Here is a 22,929-nt window from a genome sequence, read left to right on the forward strand (position 1 = left end):
CTCAGTGATCAATAAATACATCCTTTACAAAAATATTTAGAACTAGTCTATTTAATATTTGGTTCTAAGGACACCTGGTTGGTTCAGCGGTTGAGTGTCTGCCTTTGGCTCGGGGCGTGATCCTGGGGTCCTGGTATCAAGTCCCACATTGGGCTCCCTGGATGGAGCCTGCTTCTCCCTCTGCCTGTGTCTCTGCCTCTCTCTCTCTCTCTCTCTCTCTCTCTCATGAATAAATAAATCTTAAAAAAATTTTTTTGGTTCTAGAGTTCTCTCAGGGATCAGTAATTAACACATTGATCCAAAGTTTAATGAAACCACTTTTTAATCCTACTTTAGAAACTTCTGACCAGTTTTATGGAGCTTCCTTTATCTTTATAAAACTTAAAAAAAAATAGCTAATGATTTGTAATTATATATGCATATCTTTCCGGTACTCTGAAATATGATTTTGGGGGAAGTTCATTTCTAACTTATAGCTTCATGTTTCCTGACCTCTGATTTGCTCTGTATGATGTGTTCTTTAGCCTTTCCACTTTGAATATGATTCTTCTTGTAGGAAAAAGAAGTAAACAAAGTAGGGACTAAGGAGTACTCCTCGTCCATCTACACAAGGTCTAAGGGAATTCCAAGGGAATGATCTTTTGCATTTGCATTTATTTATAGCCCACTTTGCTCACCTCCTATCTCCATTCTCTCTCACTCAATATAAGCATTATGACCGCAGGAATTTTGCTTCATACTTTGCTGGACTCACAGCACCTGTATCAGTCCAAACACCAGCAGGAGCTGAAAAAATATTTGTTTAGCAAGTGAACTGTTTTAGACAGCCATGCTTTTAAAAAAGCATATATACAACTTTACACTAAACTCTCCCATTTCCTCTTTGTTGAGAAGAAATATTGGAATCTTTGTGCTTGTACTTCTGATAGTTTCATGTCATAACCTTTAAATACAAGTCTTCTCTTAATAACATATTTTAACTTTAAAAATTATGTAATCTTAACACAGCAACACCTTTTAGACCATTAAATAATTTTCGTAGTTTATTCTCAGTTAGTTTCAATCTATCTTAGTAGCCGATATGTGTAGAGTCTTTGGTCAAAGTTCTCCAGGGATTGTCAGTTTGACTTCTAACTCAGATAATAAATCATTTGGGCTGCTTGTCTTGTCACATACTCTCTGACAACTTACTGTGAGCCCGTTATTCAGCATTTTACTTGTGTTGGAAATATATTCATTGACTAAGACTTCCTAGCAAAAGAAAGTTCTATTTTACTCTTCAGTTGTAGCAGTGCTTTTCCCTTATGTCCATTTCTTTGCACATAGAAACAGGGGTAAGAATAGTATTTATTTAAGTCCTTATTTCATGGTTTGTTTCTTTACCCACATTCACACGGTCGAAACATGCTTTTTTTTTTTTTTTGTAAATGTTATTCTCCACAAATAAGAACTATCTTAGTGTTGAGTAGCTGTTACTGATTTAATACTACAGGAATCTCTTGGTTGAATTAATAAGGAGAAAAAAAAAAAGTCCCTGCAAGGATATATAAGAAACTTCAGAGACAATGGTTGATCAGTCAGCTGGAAATCAGTCAGCTGGAAAACATAGCCGAGAGAGACACTTTTTGCTATATACTTTTCTGTGCCTTTTTAAGAATTTTGTAAAAATATTACATATTCAAAAATTAAAAAGAAAAAGAAACCAAGAAATGGAATAGTTTAGAATGTCTTTGTCCAAGCACTTAAAAGGACATAACAATAAAAGAGCTAGGTTAGAAATACTGAGAGACTTGAGAGTCTTGTTAGCTGATAGAGGATAAATTTGAAGGTAAATCAACCATACATGGACTCAGGTTTAAAAAACACTCTCCCCATTTTCAATATAAGAAACATTGTCTTTACCTCTGTAGCATAGAACCAATTATTTTCAAGTTCTGTGAGTTTTTTTTTTTTTTTTTTTTTTCCAGAGTATCCCTTGTGTTGAGCTCTTCCTCTTTGGTTCCCAGGATATCATCCCAGACATCCTCAGCATTTCCTCACACCTGCAGGGACCTTCCCTGCTCCCAGCTTTCATGCCCTTACCCACCATTCTCCACCTTACTTTTAGTCTGGGCACTCTTATCATGATTTCGTTCTGTCACCAGCTGATCAAACAGTATGGTGGTTCTTTGCTTCCTTTTACAAGAAACCAAACTCTAATTTATCTAAGCCATGCTTTGTCAACCTTAGCTCAATGGACATGTTAGACTGGATAATTCTTGGTTGTAGCAGCCTATCTTGTGCACTGTAGGGTGGTTAGCAGCAAAACTACCTTCTCTACCCACTACCCTCTCTACCCTCTACCCTGGTAGTACTGTCCAGTTATAACAGCCAAAAAAAGTCTCCAAACATTGCAAAATGTCCCTTGAGAAGCAAAATCATCCCTGGTTGAAAACCACTAATCTAAACACTATCCTGTCTATTAAACTCTCCCTGGCTTGTCTCTTTGCTTTTCTTTCTTTTTCCTTTTTCTTTTTTTTTAATAGAGAAAACAAGTAGGTATGCGAGCGGTGGAGAGGGAAGGTAGAGGGAGAAGGGGAGAGAGAATTCTAAGTAGGTTTCACGCTTAGTGTGTAGCCGGAGGCAGGGTTCAGGCTCACGACCCTGAGATCATGACCTGAGCTGAAATCAAGAGCTGAACATTTAACCACTGACCCACCCAGGTGCTCCTCTCTTTGCTTTTCTATCATTATGCTGTGTTCATTCTAAACTTGGTTTAAATGGTTCCTTTCTTCGCTTTGCCAAATTCTTTTCTCTTCCTTCCACATAGTTATAAATGCTATTCATCTTTTATTTTCTTCTGATTAAATGGTAGTACTGATTTCCTAAAAATATTCTATGGCCCTTACATATGAATTCAGTTCTTTCAGCAGCAGCAATGTATTAATGCATTTTAAAATAGTCCATTTTGCTTCACCAACTTCAATCTGTTTCTTTAGTTAATAATTCAAGCCAATGACTCAGTTTCTACCGTTATGCTTACTTTTTAAAAATACTAACTTTTTTCTTTGCCAGTGATTCTTAAATACATCAGTGAAATCTTTTGTTGGTTATCTGAATCACTTCAGAGCAATCAAAATGATTATTCACCAAAATATTTCTGACTGCTTTTATATATTATCCTACCTGCATTATAGTTTTTTGAAATTCGAATCAAGAGTCAGCTATAATTCTCTAGACTTTTCTCTAAAATTATTTCATATAGTTACAGTAGGATTCATGATATAGATTAAAATTTGATAGATGGATTAAAAATCCTGTATAACAGATACTTTCTCCTGGGATATAATTTTCATCTATGTTTAATTACTTACCTTTCTTATGGCTTTTTTCCTCTCCATTTTCAAATAAGTCCTAAGCAAACAATCAAAGTAAAATTCCTCTTGTCCCACCTTTTATCACCTCACCTGCCCTGCACCATCAACCTTAATTAAAAAGCAGTGTACTCTACATTACAAAATGCCTAGCCTAACATTCCCCACTTGCCACCAAAGCAGCACATCATACTGAAACTAATTTTACCATGCTAGCAAAGACCTCCTAATTGATAAATCTAGTGGTTTAAGATAAATTCTTCAAAAGAAGTTACATAATGAGGTATATGAATCACTACCCTTTTTTTTTCTTTTCTAACTGTATCAAATGTTGTTTTGCCTCCACTTGGCCAAGTTTGACAGAATATCTCATCTTGGCAATTATTTTAGGAACTTATCCTCCTCTTTTTCAACAGAACAGAATCCTGGAGCTGAAACAATTCAACAAGCTTAGAAAAGAGTCTTAGTTCTTCCACTGTGATTGACAGTTGTCATTAGTTATGCTATTTCTCATATTAAATATCTAATATTTCAGAGATAGAACTTCAAATCTCATATTCAGTTGATAAGAATCTGTCTCTGAACCATTACTGCTTTCTAGCCCCACTGTTGTTTTCCTAATGTAGGCCTTTTTCATTTCTTACAATATCAGAGTCTTTCTGCTAATATATTTGTACCTATTCTCTCTAAGCTATATTCTCTCTCATATAAAGTTACACTTAAAAAAATAAAAATTTGTTAGGGCAGGGCAAGATGGTGGAAGAGTAGGGTCCCCAAGTCACCTATCCCCACCAACTTACCTAGATGACTTTCAAATCATTCTGAAAAACCTACGAATTCCACCTGAGATTTAAAGAGAGAACAGCTGGAATGCTACAGAGAAAAGAGTGCACTTCTAACAAGGTAGGAAAACGGAAATAAATAAATAAATCCAAGGGGGTATGGGGAAAGCCCCCAGGACAGGAAAGCCCAGTCCCAGAGAAGCAAGAACTTTAAAAATCCACACCATAGGGATCCCTGGGTGGCGCAGTGTTTAGCGCCTGCCTTTGGCCCAGGGCGCGATCCTGAAGACCCAGGATCGAATCCCACGTCGGGCTCCCGGTGCATGGAGCCTGCTTCTCCCTCTGCCTGTGTCTCTGCCTCTCTCTCTCTCTCTCTGTGACTATCATAAATAAAAATTAAAAAAAAATCCACACCATATTCTTCCCGGAGGAAAAGGTGCTCGCAGGGAACTCTGGCAGGATCCCAGGAGGGCCAGTGGAGCCTCCAGGTTCTAGGGGTCACTAACAGAGGAAGTGTGTCCCTGGGGAGAGCGTGCCACACCCCCGCGGGCCGAGCTCGGTAAAGGGCTGGAGCACGTGCCCAGGGGATCCTGGGGGGAAGCTCAGGCGGCGGCTCCGAGTGGAGGGGGCTGCTCCCGGAAGGGCCATTCCAGCGGCACAGGCCCCGGAGTCCAGGATGCCGGGGGACACAGCCCAGGATCCTGTGCTCTCCCTGGACAGGCGGAGCCCGGAAGGGCACAGGACAGCGAGGACCCTCCTGCCACCTGGCGCCCCCAAGCTGTGCAGATCGGCGCCCCCGCTGCCAGAGAATTGAGGCCAGTGTGCACCGGGAGCTGTTGTAGTTACTGAGGAAGATGACGCCAGAGCTGGAGAGCTGGCCGTAGCCAGGGGTATTGTTCCTCCTGCTGTCACCCTGTGCCTGGGATGGAGAGGGGCCACCAGGGAACAGAGGCCTCACGGGGTAAACAGCTCCCACTGAACCGTGCACTGGCATAGGTGCACAACCTGAGAATCATCAGAGCAGGCCCCTCCCCCAGAAGACCAGCTGGAAGGACATGGAAAGAGCAAGTTCTTGACCGAGCAGTGCTGGAAAGCTCCAGGAGAAGTCAAGGGATTTACAATATATAAAAACAGAGGATACCCCACCTTGTTTTTTTGTTGTTTGTTTTTCCTTTTTTTTTCTCTCTCTCTCTTTTGTTTCCTTCCTTTTCCAGTACAACTCATTTTAGCCATTCTGCAATGAGCAAAATGACTAGAAAGAAGAACTCCCCACAAAAGAAAGAATCAGAAATAGTACTCTCTCCCACAGAGTTACAGAATTTGGATTACAATTCAATGTCAGAAAACCAATTCAGAAGCACAAGCCTAAAGCTACTGGTGGCTCTGGATAAAAGCATAAAGGATTCAAGAGAGTTCATGACTGCAGAATTTAGATATCAGGCTGAAATTAAAAATCAACTAAATGAGATGCAATCCAAACTGGAGGTTCTAACGACAAGGGTTAATGAGGTAGAAGAAAGAGTGAGTGACATAGAAGACAAGTTGATGGCAAGGAAGGAAGCTGAGGAAAAAAGAGAAAAACATTAAAAGACCATGAGGAAAGGTTAATGGAAATAAATGACAGCCTCAGAAGGAAAAAATCTATGTCTAATTGGAGTTCCAGAGGATGCCAAGAGGACAGAGGATCAGAAAGTGTATTTGAACAAATCATAGTTGAGAACTTCCCTAACTTGGGGAGGGAAACAGGCATTCGGATCCAGGAGATAGAAAAGCCCCCCCCCCCAAAAAAAAATCAATAAAAAACAATCAACACTTCAACATTTAATAGTGAAACTTGCAAATTCCAAAGATAAAGAGAAAACCCCTAAAGCAGCAAGAGACAAGAGATCCCTAACTTATATGGGGAGAAATATTAGATTAACAGCAGACCTCTCCACAAAGACCTGGCAGGCCAGAAAGGGCTGGCAGGATATATTCAGGGTTGTAAATGAGAAGAACATGGAGCCAAGAATCCAGCAAGGCTCTCATTCAGAGTAGAAGGAGAGATAAAGAGCAGACAGGCAGAAACTGAAAGAATATGTGACCACCAAACCAGCTTTGCAAGAAATATTAAGGGGGTCTCTGTAAAAGAAGAGGAAGTCCAAATAAATAATCCACAAAAACAGGGACTGAATAGGTATTATGATGACACTAAATACATATCTTTTCAATAGTAACTCTGAATATGAATGGGCTTAATGATCCCATCAAAAGACGCAGGGTTTCAGACGGGATAAAAAAAGCAAGACCCATCTATTTGCTGTCTACAAGAGACTCATTTTAGACCTAAAGAAACCTACAGCCTGAAAATGAAAGGTTGGAGAACAATTTACCATTCAAATGGTCCTCAAAAGAAAGCTGGGGTTGCAATCCTCATATCAGATAAATTGAAGTTTACCCCAAAAACTGTAGAAAGAGAAGAAGAGGGACACTATATCATACTTAAAGGATCTATCCAACAAGAGGACCTAACAATCATGAATATTTATGCCCCGAATGTGGGAGCTGCCAAGTATATCAATCAATTAATAACCAAAGTAAAGACATACTTAGACAATAATACACTAATACTGGGAGACTTCAACACGGTGCTTTCTGTAAATGACAGATATCTTAAGCATGACATCTCCAAAGAAACAAGAGCTTTAAATGATACACTGGATCAGATGGATTCACAGATATTTACAGAACTTTACATCCAAATGCAACTGAATACACATTCTTCTCAAGTGCACATGGAACTTTCTCCAAAATAGACCACATACTGGGTCAAAAATCAGGTCTTAACCAATACCAAAAGACTGGGATTGTCCAGAACAATTTTCAGAACATAATGCTTTGAAACTAGAACTCAATCACAAGAAGAAATTTGGAAGAAATTCAAACATGTGGAGGTTAAAGAGCATCCTGCTAAAAGATGAAAGGGTCAACCAGGAAATTAGAGAGGAATTTAAAAGCTTCATGGAAACTAATGAGAATGAAGATACAACCGTTCAAAATCTTTGGAATACAGCAAAACAGTCCCAAGAGGGAAATACATCACAATACAAGCATTCCTCAAAAACTGGAAAAAATTCAAATATACAAGCTAACATTGCACCTAAAGGAACTGGAGAAAGAACAGCAAACAAAGTCTACACCCAGCAGAACAAGAGAGTTAATAAAGATTCAAGAAGAACTCAATGAAATAGAGACCAGAAAAACTGTGGAACAGATTAACAAAACCAGGAGTTGTTTCTTTGAAAGAATTAATGAGAAAGATAAACCATTAGCCAGCCTTATTAGAAAAAAGACTCTAATTAATAAAATCATGAATGAAAAAGGAGAGATCACAACCAATATGAAGGAAATACAAATGATTTTAAAAATATATTATGAGCAGCTATATGCCAATAAATTAGGCAATCTAAAAGAAATGGATGCATTTCTGGAAAACCACAAACTACCAAAACTGGAACAGGAAGAAATAGAAAAACTGAACAGGCCAATAACCAGAGAGGAAATTGAAGCAGTCATCAAAAACCTCCCAAGACACAAAAGTCCAGGGCAGATGGCTTCCCAGGGGAATTCTATCAAACGTTTGAAGAAGAAATAATACCTATTCTACTAAAGCCGTCTGAAAGATAGAAAGGGATGGAATACTTCCAAACTCATTCTATGAGGCCAGCATCACCTTAATTCCAAAACCAGACAAAGACCCCACCAAAAAGGAGAATTATAGATCAATATCCCTGATGAATATAGATGCAAAAATTCTCAACAAGATACTAGCCAATAGGATCCAACAGTACATTAAGAAGATTATCCACCATGACCAAGTGGGTTGTATCCCTGGGATGCAAGGCTGGTTCAACACTCGTAAAGCAATCAATGTGTTAGATCATATCAACAAGAGAAAAGACAAGAACTATATGATCCTCTCAACAGATGCAGAGAAAGCATTTGACAAAATACAGCATCCATTCCTGATCAAAACTCTTCAGAGTATAGGGATAGAGGGAACATTCCTCAGCATCTTAAAAGCCCCCTGTGAAAAGCCCACAGAAAATATCATTCTTACTGGGGAAACACTGGGAGCCTTTCCCCTAAGATCAGGAACATGACAGGAAGGTCCACTCTCACCACTGCTATTCAACATAGTACTAGAAGTCCTGGCCTCAGCAATCAGGAAACAAAAGGAAATAAAAGGCCCTCAAATTGGCAAAGAAGAAGCCAAACTCTCCCTCTTTACAGATGACATGATACTGTACATAGAAAAGCCAAAGGACTCCACCCCAAGATTGCTAGAACACATACAGCAATTTGGCAGCGTGGCAGGATACAAAATCAATGCCCAGAAATCAGTGGCATTTCTATACACTAACAATGAGACTGAAGAAAGAGAAATTAAGGAGTCAATCCCATTTACAATTGCATCCAAAAGCATAAGATACCTAGGAATAAACCTAACCAAAGAGGTAAAGGATCTCTACCCCAAAGACTACAGAACACTTCTGAAAGAAATTGAGGAAGACACCAAGAGATGGAAAAATATTCCATGCTCATGGATTGGAAGAATTAACATTGTGAAAATGTCTATGTTACCCAGGGTAATTTACACATTTAATGCAATCCCTATCAAAATCCCATGGACTTCCTTCAGAGAGTTGGAACAAATCATCTTAAGATTTGTGTGGAATCAGAAAAGATTCTGAATAGCCAGGAGAATATTGAAAAAGAAAACCAGAGCCGGGGGCATCACAGTGCCGGATTTCAGGTTGTACTACAAAGCTGTGATCATCAAGACAGTGTGGTACTGGCACGAAAACAGACACATAGATCAATGGAACAGAATAGAGAACCCAGAAAGGGGACCTCAACTCTGTTGTCAGCTAATATTCGACAAAGCAGGAAAGACTGTCCACTGGAAGAAGGACAGTCTCTTCAATAAATGATGCTGGTAAAATTGGACAGCCACGTGCAGAAGAATGAAACTAGACCATTTTCTTACACCATACAGAAAGATAAACTCAAAATGAATGAAAGATCTAAATGTGAGACAAGAATCCAGCAAAATCCTAGGGGAGAACACAGGCAACATCCAAGTTTTTGAACTTGGCCACAGCAACTTCTTGCAAGATACATCTATGAAGGGAAGGGAAACAAAAGCAAAAATGAATTATTAGGATTTCATCAAGATACAAAGCTTCTGCACAGCAAAAGAAACAGTCAACAAAACTAAAAGACAGCTTGCAGAATGGGAGAAGATATTTGCAAATGACGTATCAGATAAAGGGCTAGTATCAAAGATCTGTAAAGAACTTATTAAACTCAATAACAAAGAAACAAACAATCCAATCATGAAATGGGCAAAAGACATGAACAGACATTTCACCAAAGAAGACATAGACATGGCCAACAAGCACATGAGAAAATGCTCCACATCCCTTGCCATCAGGGAAATACAAATCAAACCACAATGAGATACCACCTCACACCAGTGAGAATGGTGAAAATTAACAAGACGGGAAACAACAAATGTTGGAGAGGATGTGGAGAGAGGGGAAGCCTCTTGCCCTGTGGTGGGAATGTGAACTGGTACAGCCACTCTGGAAAACTCTGTGGAGGTTCCTCAAAGAGTTAAAAATAGAGCCACCCTATGACTCAACAATTGCACTGCTGAGGATTTACCCCAAAGATTCAGATGCAGTGAAACACCAGGACACCTGCACCCCGATGTTTATAGCAGCAATGTCCACAAGAGCCAAACTGAGGAAGGAGCCTGGGTGTCCATTGAAAGATGAATGGATAAGGAAGATGTGGTCTATGTATACAATGGAATATTCCTCAGCCATTAATATATATTTTTTTAAATTTTTATTTATTTATGATAGTCACACACAGAGAGAGAGAGGCAGAGACACAGGCAGAGGGAGAAGCAGGCTCCATGCACCGGAAGCCCCACGTGGGATTCGATCCTGGGTCTCCAGGATCGCGCCCTGGACCAAAGGCAGGCGCTAAACCGCTGCGCCACCCAGGGATCCCTCCTCAGCCATTAGAAATGACAAATACCCGCCATTTGCTTCGATGTGGATGGAACTGGATAGTATTATGCTGAGTGAAGTCAGTCAATCAGAGAAGGACAAACAGTATATGGTCTCATTAATATACTGTTTGGGGAATATAATAAATAGTGAAAGGGAATAAAGGGGAAGGAGAGAAAATGAGTGGGAAATACCGGTGAGGGTGACAGAACATGAGAGACTCCTAACTCTGGGAAATGAACAAGGGGTAGTGGAAGGGGAGGTGGGCGGGGGGTTGGGGTGACTGGGTGACAGGCACTGAGGAGGGCACTTGATGGGATGAGCACTGGGTGTTATGCTATATGTTTGCAAATCGAACTCCAATAAAACAAAATAAAAAAAATAAAAATAAAAATGTGGATCATTATTATTAATAATGTAAATTTAACTGTTCCCTTACTATTTTTTTAAATCTCATATTTCAGGCTTCGAATGCCCTCTAGGGGCACCTGGGTGGCTCAGTCAGTTAAGTGTCTTCCTTTGGCTCAGGTCATGATTCCAGGTTTCTGGGATCGAATCCCACATTGGGCTCCCAGCTCCACCGCGAGTCTGCTTCTTCCTCTCCCTCTGCACCCCCACTCATGAATACATAAATAAAATCTTTTAAAAACTAAAAAAAAATAAAAAGCCCTCCTAGGACTTGTCTTTGATCTCCTTTGTATAAATATCAGTCAGGAATATGGTGCACTCCTGTTTCCAAGTGCACTAGGGACCATGGCCAATGATACATCTGATTTTATGTCCAGAGACTCTAGAAGGTGTGAGAACAGGCTGCTAAAACTACAGTGACAAAGTCTGTGAGGGCATTGACAGAATGCCTATTGATTTTAATTTAGACAGATTCCAAAGCCTTTTGCAGGAGCAGGCCCCATTTAAAGTGCTCTGACTCATAAGTAGCAACATCAGTGGGATTAAACAAAATTTATAAATGAGGAATATGTGGCCTCCAGAGCTATAAAGGACTAAAAGATGGTGTTTTTGTATGTCTTTAATGAGTATGGGAACCATACTCTTTGGAGGAGCTGTCATCAATGCAATGTCATATCTGTATTCCTGAAGAAAGATGGATGTAGTTAAGATCTTGTCTATCAAGACTGTGTGTGATGACGTGGCTGCTTAGGTACTCAATGCTAGTCTAATAATAGTACAATGTGTTCCTTCAGAGATGAAGGTGACAGTGACTAAGAAGCTGTTGAAAAGCGCTGAACAGAACTTAGCAGTCAAATCTATAATACTAACATATTTACCATTTGTTGCTTAGACAAGGTTAGTAATTTTGGGGTGATTTTTGTTTTTAAGTAGGCTCCATGTTGGCCCTTGAACTCATGATCCTGAGATCAAGACCTGAACTAAGAGTCAGATGCTTAACTGACTGAGCCACCCAGGCATACTGGGGTTAGCAATTTTAAAAATACTAGGTATTGGGTTTGGGGCCTTAATGAATGGGACCACAGCCTCCAGGTCTTAGTAATCCACTGTGAGGCACTACTTATTTTTTTTTTTTTTAGATTTAAGAACAGGTGGAATTGGGCTGTCCAATGCAAAAGTAGTGGAGTTAGTGACTTGTTAATTAATGAGGTCATATATGAGAGGTCCTGATCCCAGGAAAGTGATCTTCAAGAGGCCCATCCTCCTACTGCCCTAGTCCCTGGGATTTAGCCAGTGAACACTGCTTGTGTTGAATATTTCCACAGAGAGATGTAGCAACCTCCACCGGCAGACAGAGATGAAGGTACCAAGGCTAAAGTGAAGCTCAAGTTCCTGTTCAAGTTGCTCTTGGGTTGCTTTGGAACCAATTAGTAAACCAAGAGCAGACCCCCAAGAGGCTAATCAAGAGTGATTATGGCCATACTATCCTGCTCACTGTGTCAACTGTTTTGTAAGACTAGGATTCTTCTAATGGTGAGACACAGCACACTGACTCTTGAATAGATGAAAGGCAGAACTCAAAAGAGAAGGCTGCCAGCCTCGTCCTGCAGGGGGTTACATGGGTAACAGTAAACCGCAGCAGTAGAGGAATGCTCTCCTATCACAAATGAGGTGGGGTTAGCTGGATTTTTCGGCATCTCTGTGGATTGGCTCACTTGAATAATTTCAGAGGCTGCAGGGCATTGGGGCTGCTGCGTCTGATACTTGGTCCTGGGGCAATTAGAGGGCATTTAGTGGACCAGAGTATGAACTCCGGTAAGGGAGGTGGTTCGTATAGACTTTAATAAGCTGTTTAGGAAGGAGAAGTGATTGGCCTATAGCCAGGGTCTCAAAACTGGGTGGAGACAGCACTGGGAAAACAAGACAAAACCAAACAACACTGTATTTATTATACCTGTAACAAAGGTAGGTTACTGGGCCTTTCTTCAGACCTCTTAAGTTGACTTTCTCCGGCAGGAGTTGGAGAATCTGTGAAGGTAACTTACTGTTTGGTTTCTAATTGCTCAAGTTGGGCTCTGGCGTTAGGCTGTTGTAGTTAATAAGCTACATCTTCCAGCTGTAATCCCTGGACTCATTACTCATTTAGGTCCCAACTTTCTCACTGTAAAATGAATACAACAGTTGAATTGAACAGTAAATGGAATGATGTATGTAAAATAGAGTATTTGCTACATATCCTAAGTGCTTATATTAACCTTAAAGATCTGTGAATTTTAAAAATTCTTTGAAAAAAGAAGAGACTCATAAACATTCAATATTTTAAACAATTCATTTAAAAGATTTGTAGTAGTTGCTCCTGATTTAAAGAAATACATAACATGGATCAAATCCAGTATATTTCTCAAAAATTTTTATTTTTTTTTTTATTTTTTTTTTATTTTTTTTTTTTAAAGATTTATTTATTTATTTATGATAGACATAGAGAGAGATAGAGAGAGAGAGAGAGACAGAGACACAGGAGGAGGGAGAAGCAGGCTCCATGCCGGGAGCCCGATGCGGGACTTGATCCCGGGACTCCAGGATCGCGCCCTGGGCCAAAGGCAGGCGCTAAACCGCTGAGCCACCCAGGGATCCCTCTCAAAAATTTTTAATATTAGGAGTTACTGATCAGAGTAGTCATGACAAAATGCTCTTCCACCATTCTGGTTCATTTGATTTGAAATAATTCATCTTTAAATTTTGGAGCACTCATACCTTCCAGAAGTCTTTAAGAGTCTGTTGACAGTACATGTTTTGTAGCCAAAAAAAAAAAAAAAAGCTGTTTTAAAAGCCTTTAATCTTTGTTCCATCAGGAAAGAATTGATTACTACTTGCTTTACAACTTCAGAAGTTGGAAAGATCCTATTGGCATTTTCCAGATCTATTTTCTCCCTTTCACCTTTTAGCCACAATGAAAGCAAAATTGTCCAGTAATGTGATGTTAGTAGTCTGCAAGAAAATTTGAAATGGCCTTTTTCCATTTATAAGAAAGTTATATTCCCTTCTCAAAGATAAAACCTCTCTGACCATTGAAGGCGCACTGCTGTTTTTCAGAATTAATCTAAAATGATGATAAGACATATATTTTTTGTTCTTTAGCCATGGGTTTAGCAGACTTCCACCAATCTTGGTAACTTTAAATATTTTTAATTTATTAGGATATAACTGTTAATACAAATAATTATAATCTTAATGCCCTTCTTTTGCAAGCACTCTCACTGAATAAAAAGAAAGCTACAAGTCTTCCTATTTAATAGGCTAAAGATTTTTGTTTTTTTATTTTTCATTTATTTTAAATATTTTATTTATTTATTTGAAAGAGAAATTGAGAGAGAGAGATAGAGTGCATAAGCTGTAGTAGAGGGAGAAGCAGGTTCCCTGCTGAGCAGGAAGCCCAACATGGGGCTTGATCCCAGGACCCTGGGATCATGACCTGAGTTGAAAGCAGATGCTTAACTGACTGAGCCAGCCAGGACCCCCTATTTTTATTTTTTAAAGATTTATTTACTTATTTATTTATCAAGCAGGAGGGGCAGAAGGAGAGGGAGAATGAAATTCAAGCAGACTCCATGCTGAGCCCAATTCTGAGATCATGACCTCAGCTGAAACCAAAAGTCTGACACTCAACTGACTGCACCATCAAGGCGCCCCTAAATTAAAGATTTTTAAATAAGAAATTCTTTATATCTGTTATAAAAAACAAAGTACAGTCTATCTAGTTATTTTACTCAGAGAAATTATAAAACTGGGTAACATTTGACATATTAAATATTTACTGACTTCAAATAATTGATTAATGTCAAGAGAAACCCTTTTAACAACGTTTAGTGAACATTTACTTTCTTGTTGATCATAGTCTATATAAATTAAAACCTTCACAGAACACCTACTTTTAAAGAACACAAGTATCTTTTTCATTTCTTAACAAGTAAAGATCCCTGTACTTTATTCTACCAAACTGCTATCATGGATCATATTTACTATTTTTTGTTGTCGTTAACTATGAAATGCTTAATGTATTCAGCACAGTGCCTAGAGCATGCCTTGTGTTCAGAGAACATGTTTGCTGTACGGTTTACATTTTTCATTCTAGGTGTTGATTATCATTTATCACTATCTAATCCCTTTAGGTGTCTACATCATGCTTATCAATAATCATAATCAGAATATCACCATACAACTAGCATTTCTTTTGTGCTCCCTATGTACCAAGCCAAGAACACAGTTGCTTTGCCTAGCTATTATTTCTTTTATTCTCCAGAACACTCCTAGATAAAATTAATAACATCATGTTTTTACCAGAGAGAAGGGTGAGAAATTAGATTAAATAGCTTGTCCAGGGCCACAAAATTCTTCAGTGGAACAAAAATGTAAACCTCAACCCCTTTATACTAATGTCCTTTCCCTCAACTGTCAGCCAAATGGCTTTCATCTGTGGAGAAAGCATCTTCTCCAGGAGCCTACCTCCAAGAATTAACATTTGCTGCTTTTGTTTTGCTTTTGCTATTGAAAGCATCTCTATCCTTTCTCACCTGTGATTTGAGTGAGCATAGCTTACTGGTACTGTCAGGTAGAAATATACAGCGTGCCATGTGTTATTTCAAATGTTTTAGTAGCCACATTAAAAAGAAACTGGAGCCCTGTTTGCAGCAGGGTGCCTGGGTGGCTAAGTCAATCAAGTGTCTGACACTTGATTCCAGCTCAGGTCATGATCTCAGGCTCAGGAGACCAAGACCTGCATCAGGCTTCTCACTGGATGTCGATCCTGCTTAGTTATCTCTCTCCCTCTGCCCCTCTTCCCCATGGGCACTCATGTTCTCTCTCTCTCAAATAAATAAAAATATCTTTAAAAAATTACAATTGTGTTTAATAATAATCCATTAATTTCCATAAAGAAACTTTCAACGAGTATTTTACTATAAAATCTATTACTGGAGATAGGAAATCTTCTAAATAAATGCTAACTAATTACTGAGGCTAAAAATCAGTATGGCATCTTGAAGCAAGAGATGTAAAAGCTCACCATATTCTTAAACATTAAACAAACATTAAAACATTAAACAAAGTTAGCCACATTGGAACCCATGGTATCATTGTCATTGGGGGTTATAACTAGGGTACCATTGGCTTTTTCAACATTTGTTTGATTAGCTTTAGAAATGACTTCATATACAGTTAGCACAGCACAGTCCATATTGGGGTAAATGTGTTAGAAGGGAGTTTTTTTCAGGGAAGGTTTTATGTGGAGAGTAGCAGTTTGATAATTTATATGCCAGTAATATTATAAAAACATCTTAAATATTTTTAAAAGTAAAGAAACTTCCGATGGTTTCACCATCTTTAGCTTATCCTTCTGCTATGGGGCACTTGTTAACCCCATCCAAATGCCAGTGCCAACATACTTCACTTTTAAAGCTTTTAAGAAATGCTGCATGGAATTTTCTGTATTTCAATTACCAAAGACTGCTTTAATATCACAAAGTGTTCTAAATGGAATTAATTATTATGATATGGTTGTGACTAATTATAACTGAATTACATTGAATGTAATTACCACATTATGTTTATTTTCTATGCCAACTTGCATGTTTTCCATAACCCTTGCCTCCTTCTTTAATCTGTAAAAGTCAGTAATCAATTATTTGTCCCTCTGTGGCCTAAGTAAAAGTGAAACATGCAAGTAGAGCTAATGAATTTTCAAAATATTAAAAGGAAAATATATTTTCCCTTCTTTAATGTAGAGAATAGAAAAGAGAATTTTTTTGAAGATTTTATTTATTTGAGAGAGAAAGCGAGTGTCAGAGCATGGGCAGATGGGGAGGGGCAGAGGGACAGAGAAAAACAGACTCCCCACTGAGCAGGGAGCTGCAGGCTGATCCCAGGACTCCAGGATCATGCCCCTGTCGGTGGCGTGGCGGCAGATGCTTAACCGACTGAGCCATCCAGGCATTCCAAAAGGGAACTCTTTAAAAGTAAAAGCATATGACAATTATCCTTTATACTTTATGGCACTCACTCTCTGGTTTTTTGGAGTTCCTTAACTTTTCCTTGCTTCTACTTGTCCCACGAGTTGTTGTTGTTGTTGTTTTTTAAGATTTTATTTATTTATTCATGAAAGATACACAGGGAGAGGCAGAGACATAGGAAGAGGGAGGAGAAGCAGGTTCCATGCAGGGACCCCGATGTGGGACTCGATCCTGGGACCCGGGGGATCACGCCCTGAGCCAAAGGCAGACGCTCAACCTCTGAGTCACCCAGGCGTCCGTGTCCTATGGGTTTGTATGTGAAATTAAAACAACATATATAAAATGCTCACACATTTCTAATAACACAAGCATGTCTCAAACAGGTTTCTCTTTCTTTGTAATTGTCATGGTAATTATAATAAAATTTCCCTATTTGTTTAGATCAGGTTCAGTGGTATGCTATATCTGCCTTGTGAGAGCCAATTGTTAAATTTTCATGAGTTTTGTGAGACTGTTGTTAAACTTAGCCATTATTAAAAATTATACTTTTTAAACCTACAATTAAATTACATTAAATATAAATGTAATAGACACCAAAAAGATCTCTCTAATTATTTTACTATATTTTATAGTATCTATGCTCTTGAAGTTAAATATGCAAGGTCTACTGCAGCTATATGGTAAAAACTCAATATAATGGTGTGCTACTGCCTGTCCTTTCCCAACTGTGCATTCAGTGACATTATATTCATAGCTTGAAAGTGGCCACAGGATAGTATTTGTAGCACAGAAGTTAGCAAATCCACAAAGGAAGGCTTTCCCCTACTCCAAAGAATCATTTGTTAAAATTTTTACTTGGGACAGGAAATACACAAAATATTCTTGGGGCATTTTGTAGTGTCAGAGAGTAAGGTAGTACTAAAAAAGAAAAAAAAAAAAAAGAGAAAAACAAAGTGAAAAAGAAACAAAGAGAAAGAAAATCCATAATGAAAGAGCTATGTAAAAGTGATACAGGTACTAATTAAAAGAGCTTCATAAGGCCAAAGCTGGAACAATTTGAGTGAGGAAATAAATAAGGTAGTGACACAAAGTTATAATACACTCATATCCAAGAGACCATACTCATACAAATAATTGAATAAATAAACCACTGGAGGAGAACAGAACAAAACTCACCTGCTGAAGATTTCCAAATAACTTATGTAGGCACTCCACCCTCAAGGAGGTGAAATGGAATTCCCCACTCCTTAACTATTGACTTCATGTGGTAACTTCCTTCCAATGAGGGCAGTCTTAAAAGGGAAAGAAAGAATAGTTTTAGAGTAACCTGACGAATACTATCTTAGGTGGTCAATGTCGACATCATCAGGTAAATGATATTGACAATATGTACCCTTGATATGACATGAGGAAAATAACCCTTTACTTCCATGATCTTCCTCCCAAATCCAATAATCCCAGTCTAATCAGGAGGAAATTTAAGACAAGTCACATTGAAGGACATTCCACAGAATATCCAACCAGTACTGCTTGTAACTGGCAAGATCATCAAAACCAAGAAAGTGTGAGAAACTGCCACACCATGAGGAGCCTAGGATGACACAGTGACTAAATGTAAAGCAATATCCTGGGTGGGATTCTGGAGCAGGGAAAGAATATTAGGTTAAAACTAAGAACATCCATATAAAGAATGAATTGTAGTTAATAACAATGTATCGATAATGATTCACTAATTGAACAAAGGCACCATATTAATGGAAAATATTAATGGAGGAAACTGAGTATATGATATATAGGAACTTTATACTATCTGCATTTTCTGAAAATCTAAAACATTCTAAAATAAAATTTTTATTAAAAAAGGAAACATTTATTAACATACAACTAATCTATCTACTGGCAGATAGGTATTACTGATCCTGCCATTAACTAGGTTTTGTACTAGTTAGCACCTAGGGAAGTTCTACCCAGTGCTAATAGGTAACTCTAGACAGACGTCAAGTTATTTTTTTGATATGCCACTAGATCCTGGCATATCTCTCAAGTATCTCATGCTGGGAGGACAAAAGAAACCTTGATGAACCAAGCAGTAATCCATAATTTCTCTTAAATACATTGTACATCTCTATCACATAGTCTGAACTCTTATCACATCACTGTAAGCCTTGAATATGTAAGCCCAGGATGGCAAACAAATTCTAGTACATCTATTTAAATATACAGGTTAATAATATTTCCTGCTTTTGACCCACTTTTTGCTCAGTATGGCAGGAATAGAGTTCTAATGCAAGGGTAGAGACTCTAAACCTTCAGGGTTAGACTGCTAAATGAGTGCAATGATGGGAGGGAAAGACGTAGGACGCAGCAGTCTTTCATTAAGGTGGAGATCTTCTGCTCAACCTCAAAGCATTCAAGTTAGATATTTGTTGAAATGATTTTGTAGGCCATGCAAAATTGTTCTCAATTTTGGGAGGAACCTCTGCTCTTCTAAATGGTCAATCATATCCCAAAGGAATTTTTTGACTGTCTTGAGTGAAATTGTTATGTTTTATCATGTTCATAGTCTTTATAGAAATGTAGATCTTGGGATCCCTGGGTGGCTCAATGGTTTAGTGCCTGCCTTCAGCCTGGGGCGTGATCCTGTAGTTCCAGGATCGAGTCCCACATTGGGCTCCCTTTGTGGAGCCTGCTTCTCCCTCTGCCGGTCTCTGCCTCTCTCTCTCTCTCTCTCTCTCTCTCTCTGTCTCTCACGAATAAATAAATAAAATCTAAAAAAGAAAAAAAAAAAGAAAAGAAAAGAAAGAAGTAGATCTTGAGAAATGTTGTTACATACTAGTGAATTTCTCCCATTTAAAAATCAAGTTTGTTTAACGTAATATCTTGATAAGCACATTTTACACCAACTGGCAAAGAAGAAATAAGCCACTTTCTAGTATCTTTGTCAAAGTCTATTTCTAACATATATATATTTGTAAACATTCGTTACTAAAATTTAAGATATTTTCAGCTTCATGTTTGTGGATAGTTTTTCTGTTTTGTTTTGTTTTAGTTCGGTGTTCTTTTGAGACTATACCTTTAAATAATACACTGATAAGAGTTTCTTTGCCAGAAAGCCTTAAAAGTAATGCATTTCACTACTTCTTTAATGCCCAAGCACATACCTATTATTTTTCTCCCATATCAGTCCTATTGAAAATAGTCAAGGGCAACGGGTGAGCTAAATATAAATCATTGTTGAGAAAGACTAGTTTAAGACTTCCAACTAACTTAATACAAAAATATTCACAGAATAAGAAAATACATTGGGTAGATTCCTTTGGGCTAAAACAATATTCATTGTTATAGGAGCTACAGAGGATATACAGAAATAATCATGTAAATCTCATGTAAAAATAAAGCCCTGTTAATACTTATATTAGGCAAGATTGTTTGTGTTTTGGGGTCTAATGCTAAAAAACGTTTTTTTCCTCACCTCCAGGCAATATCTTTTAAATTTCTTAGCAATTTGAGACAGGCTTGTGATGCTCTAGAAAGCTTTAGATCACCAGTGACTAAAACCAGTAGATATGATGCAATTCTTACCTGACTTAGCTCACAGCAGTATTTGATAATATTGGGGTTTTGTTTGTTTTTGCTTTTGTTTTTTTACTTTTTTCTTTCTTAAAATGTTTGAATCCTAAGCTGTCACTTGTAACTTGCCTCCTACCTCTCTGGCTCTGTCACCATTAAGTTTTATGGCTCTTTCCTTTCTTGTCCCTCTCTCAATCCTGTTCTTAAAAGCTCTCTTCTGCTCTCTGCCTCCACATAGTTGGATGACTACATCTATTTTCTAAGGCTCTCCAATAAAAATGTATTTGGAACCGATTTGGGTTTCTGGTGACTAATGGATTTAAGAGTTAAAGTATTCTGAATTGAACTAGCAATGCAACTATTAGTAACAAATATTCCCTCAAAATGATATATATTGGACATTTGATAGTAAGTATCCAACTTAAAAATCAATAATTTATTGGGAAGACATCCTTTAAATATATGGATGACATGGCTTTTCTTTGTATAGATATAAAATCTGAGATGCTTCATTCTCGCAGATAACTGGATGGAATAGTAGAAATTTTATTAGTTCAAAGTCACTCATTATTTGAACTCCTGAGATATATGACAATAACCACATTGCGTTATATCATAAAAAATTACTTCAAAGATTTGTGGTTGACAGTTTGATTAGACTTCCTTCAATTTTGTTGTTGAATGCCCAAAATAAAAATCACTTGACCTGAAAAATAGTTATTATTTTGTCATTACCAGTCATTTAATTTTTTAGTTTCTTGAAGGTTAACCAAAAAAATTTTTACCGAAACTTATTCAATGATAATTTTGTTATGCTTTCATCAGAAGGCACATTGTTTATGCTTTGCCACTGGAAAGAACAGATTGTACATAGTAGGACTTTTTTCCCTTTATGAACAAAGGGCTGTACATTCAGGCCAAATTTTAGTATTCTGGATTATCTAGAGGAACCTTTTGAAGGCAAGCCACATGGGCCAGTGATATGAACATTTAAGGATTATTATACATTTAGCCAGATTTTTTTCATGGCTGAAAACCATTACACTTAAAAAACTGTTTTTGTTAAAACAGTTTTGTTAAACTAAAACATTATGTCAGCATTCAAGAAGGAGGAATTAATCTTAATGAAATAAAACAAATTTTCTAACATTAAGGACATTATGTCTTAAATTGAATTTTGGGAACATTTTTTGTCCTACAAGTAAGTGTACAAAGACTATTCCATTTTTCAAAATGAAATTTAGTCTAATTTGTTGAAATTAGCAACCAAAAAAGAGAAGGCATTGACCAGCTGGTATGTAAGGGCTCCAAAACCCTGTAAGTGACTTAATATATATGTTATTTAAAGTAAAATCCAAAACACTCAGATTAAGCTAATCTATATTTAAATATGCATTTAGTTCTAATGACTATAGAAGCAGAAGAGTGTTTGACAAGTAACAATGAGCAGGAAACTTTCATTTGAATGAAAAATGAGAATGGATTTATAGCTTCCAATAAATTTCTTGGCAAACTTTAGTGGCACTATATCTTAAATGAGTCTGAATAAATGTTCACATATATTTCAAACATTAACTAGCCTCTTTTATAAGTCTTTTATTTGAAAAGTAACATTGATCTGTTGGAAATAAAAGTAGGATTATTAACTTTTTCATGTTTAATATTACGCAAAATATGTAAGACCCTGATATGTGAGAGGTCTCCCCAAGCATTTTCTTAATGAGAATGGAGAGAAGACCTGCTTCTCAGAGACTGGGTATTTATTCCCTGCTTTATATCAATCTTAGAAAATCTCATTGTAAGATAGATGGGCAAGGCACAGAACATTGCCATGGGTTTGTCACCAGGAAAAAATAATGGTCTGCTGGGTTGCATATTTCTTACAAATTCTTTCCCTTGATAGCGATATGTTTTTAGAAAATCTAATATGAAAAGCAGCATGATTTTTATGTAATAATTGTCATTATTCCCTCTGCCCCACTGCACAATACATTGAAATGTAAAACATCCCAGCACAGATTCTAATGCCTCAATTCTCCATCCACCTTCATGAAGTCTTAAAAAAAGGGTGCTTTCTTAAGCACATTAGTTTTATGAAAACAAATTTAGGAAATTGAGGATTTAAAAATAAATCTGTTAATATTTACCTGTGCTCATATGCTTTCAAAGTCTAGATATTCTGCCCCAGTACACAAATCAGGTTTGCAAACCACTGTTTGAGCTGAAATACATTACTTGTGGTTTATGAACATGGCCATCTCTTTCCCATGGTTGTACAAAATACAAACCGTTCTCTCAGCTTTAAAAACCAATCACTCACCCTTTTAGCTGATATTTCTTTTCTGTGTGGAAACAGTCTCTTACTCTGGAACAATAGGACTGGGAATGTTAGTCAATTTCTCTTTCCTCAGTGTTCTCAATATTCTTTGACATAAATTTATATGTGGTTACCATACTATACTATAATCATTTGTGTATGTCTCTAAATTAGGTTCTGGACCCAATTCCACTGTGTGTGTGTGTGTGTGTGTGTGTGTGTGTGTGTGTGTGTGGAAGAGGCAGTGGCAGAGTGGGGTGGGGTGGGGTGGGATTGGGGGCTTCTCTCATGCACTACCAAGCAATTCTCTGGACTAGCTGAGTGCCCTAAAATTCAACTCAAATATGTACCCAGAGATAGTATCAGAATCCAAAGATTGAAGGCTCAGTTCCACAAGACTATCTCTATACTTCACTTCAGATGCCAGTTGCA

The 22,929-nt window shown here is 37.8% G+C and overlaps 1 long non-coding RNA gene across 1 annotated transcript in view; it reads right to left on the reverse strand.

The window, feature by feature from the left end:
• Positions 1-677: 677 nt before the first annotated feature.
• The window catches only part of LOC144321607 (uncharacterized), a 30,774-nt gene continuing 8,522 nt past the window's right edge, over positions 678-22,929 (reverse strand). Inside the window, exons 2-4 of the long non-coding RNA XR_013387211.1 lie at positions 17,787-17,902; positions 12,651-12,766; positions 678-786 (exon numbers count right to left, since the gene is read on the reverse strand). This is a non-coding gene — a long non-coding RNA (uncharacterized LOC144321607). The remainder of the gene's footprint in view (positions 787-12,650; positions 12,767-17,786; positions 17,903-22,929) is intronic.

Source organism: Canis aureus, chromosome 10 (genome assembly GCF_053574225.1).
Source record: "Canis aureus isolate CA01 chromosome 10, VMU_Caureus_v.1.0, whole genome shotgun sequence".
Taxonomy (NCBI): domain Eukaryota; kingdom Metazoa; phylum Chordata; class Mammalia; order Carnivora; family Canidae; genus Canis; species Canis aureus.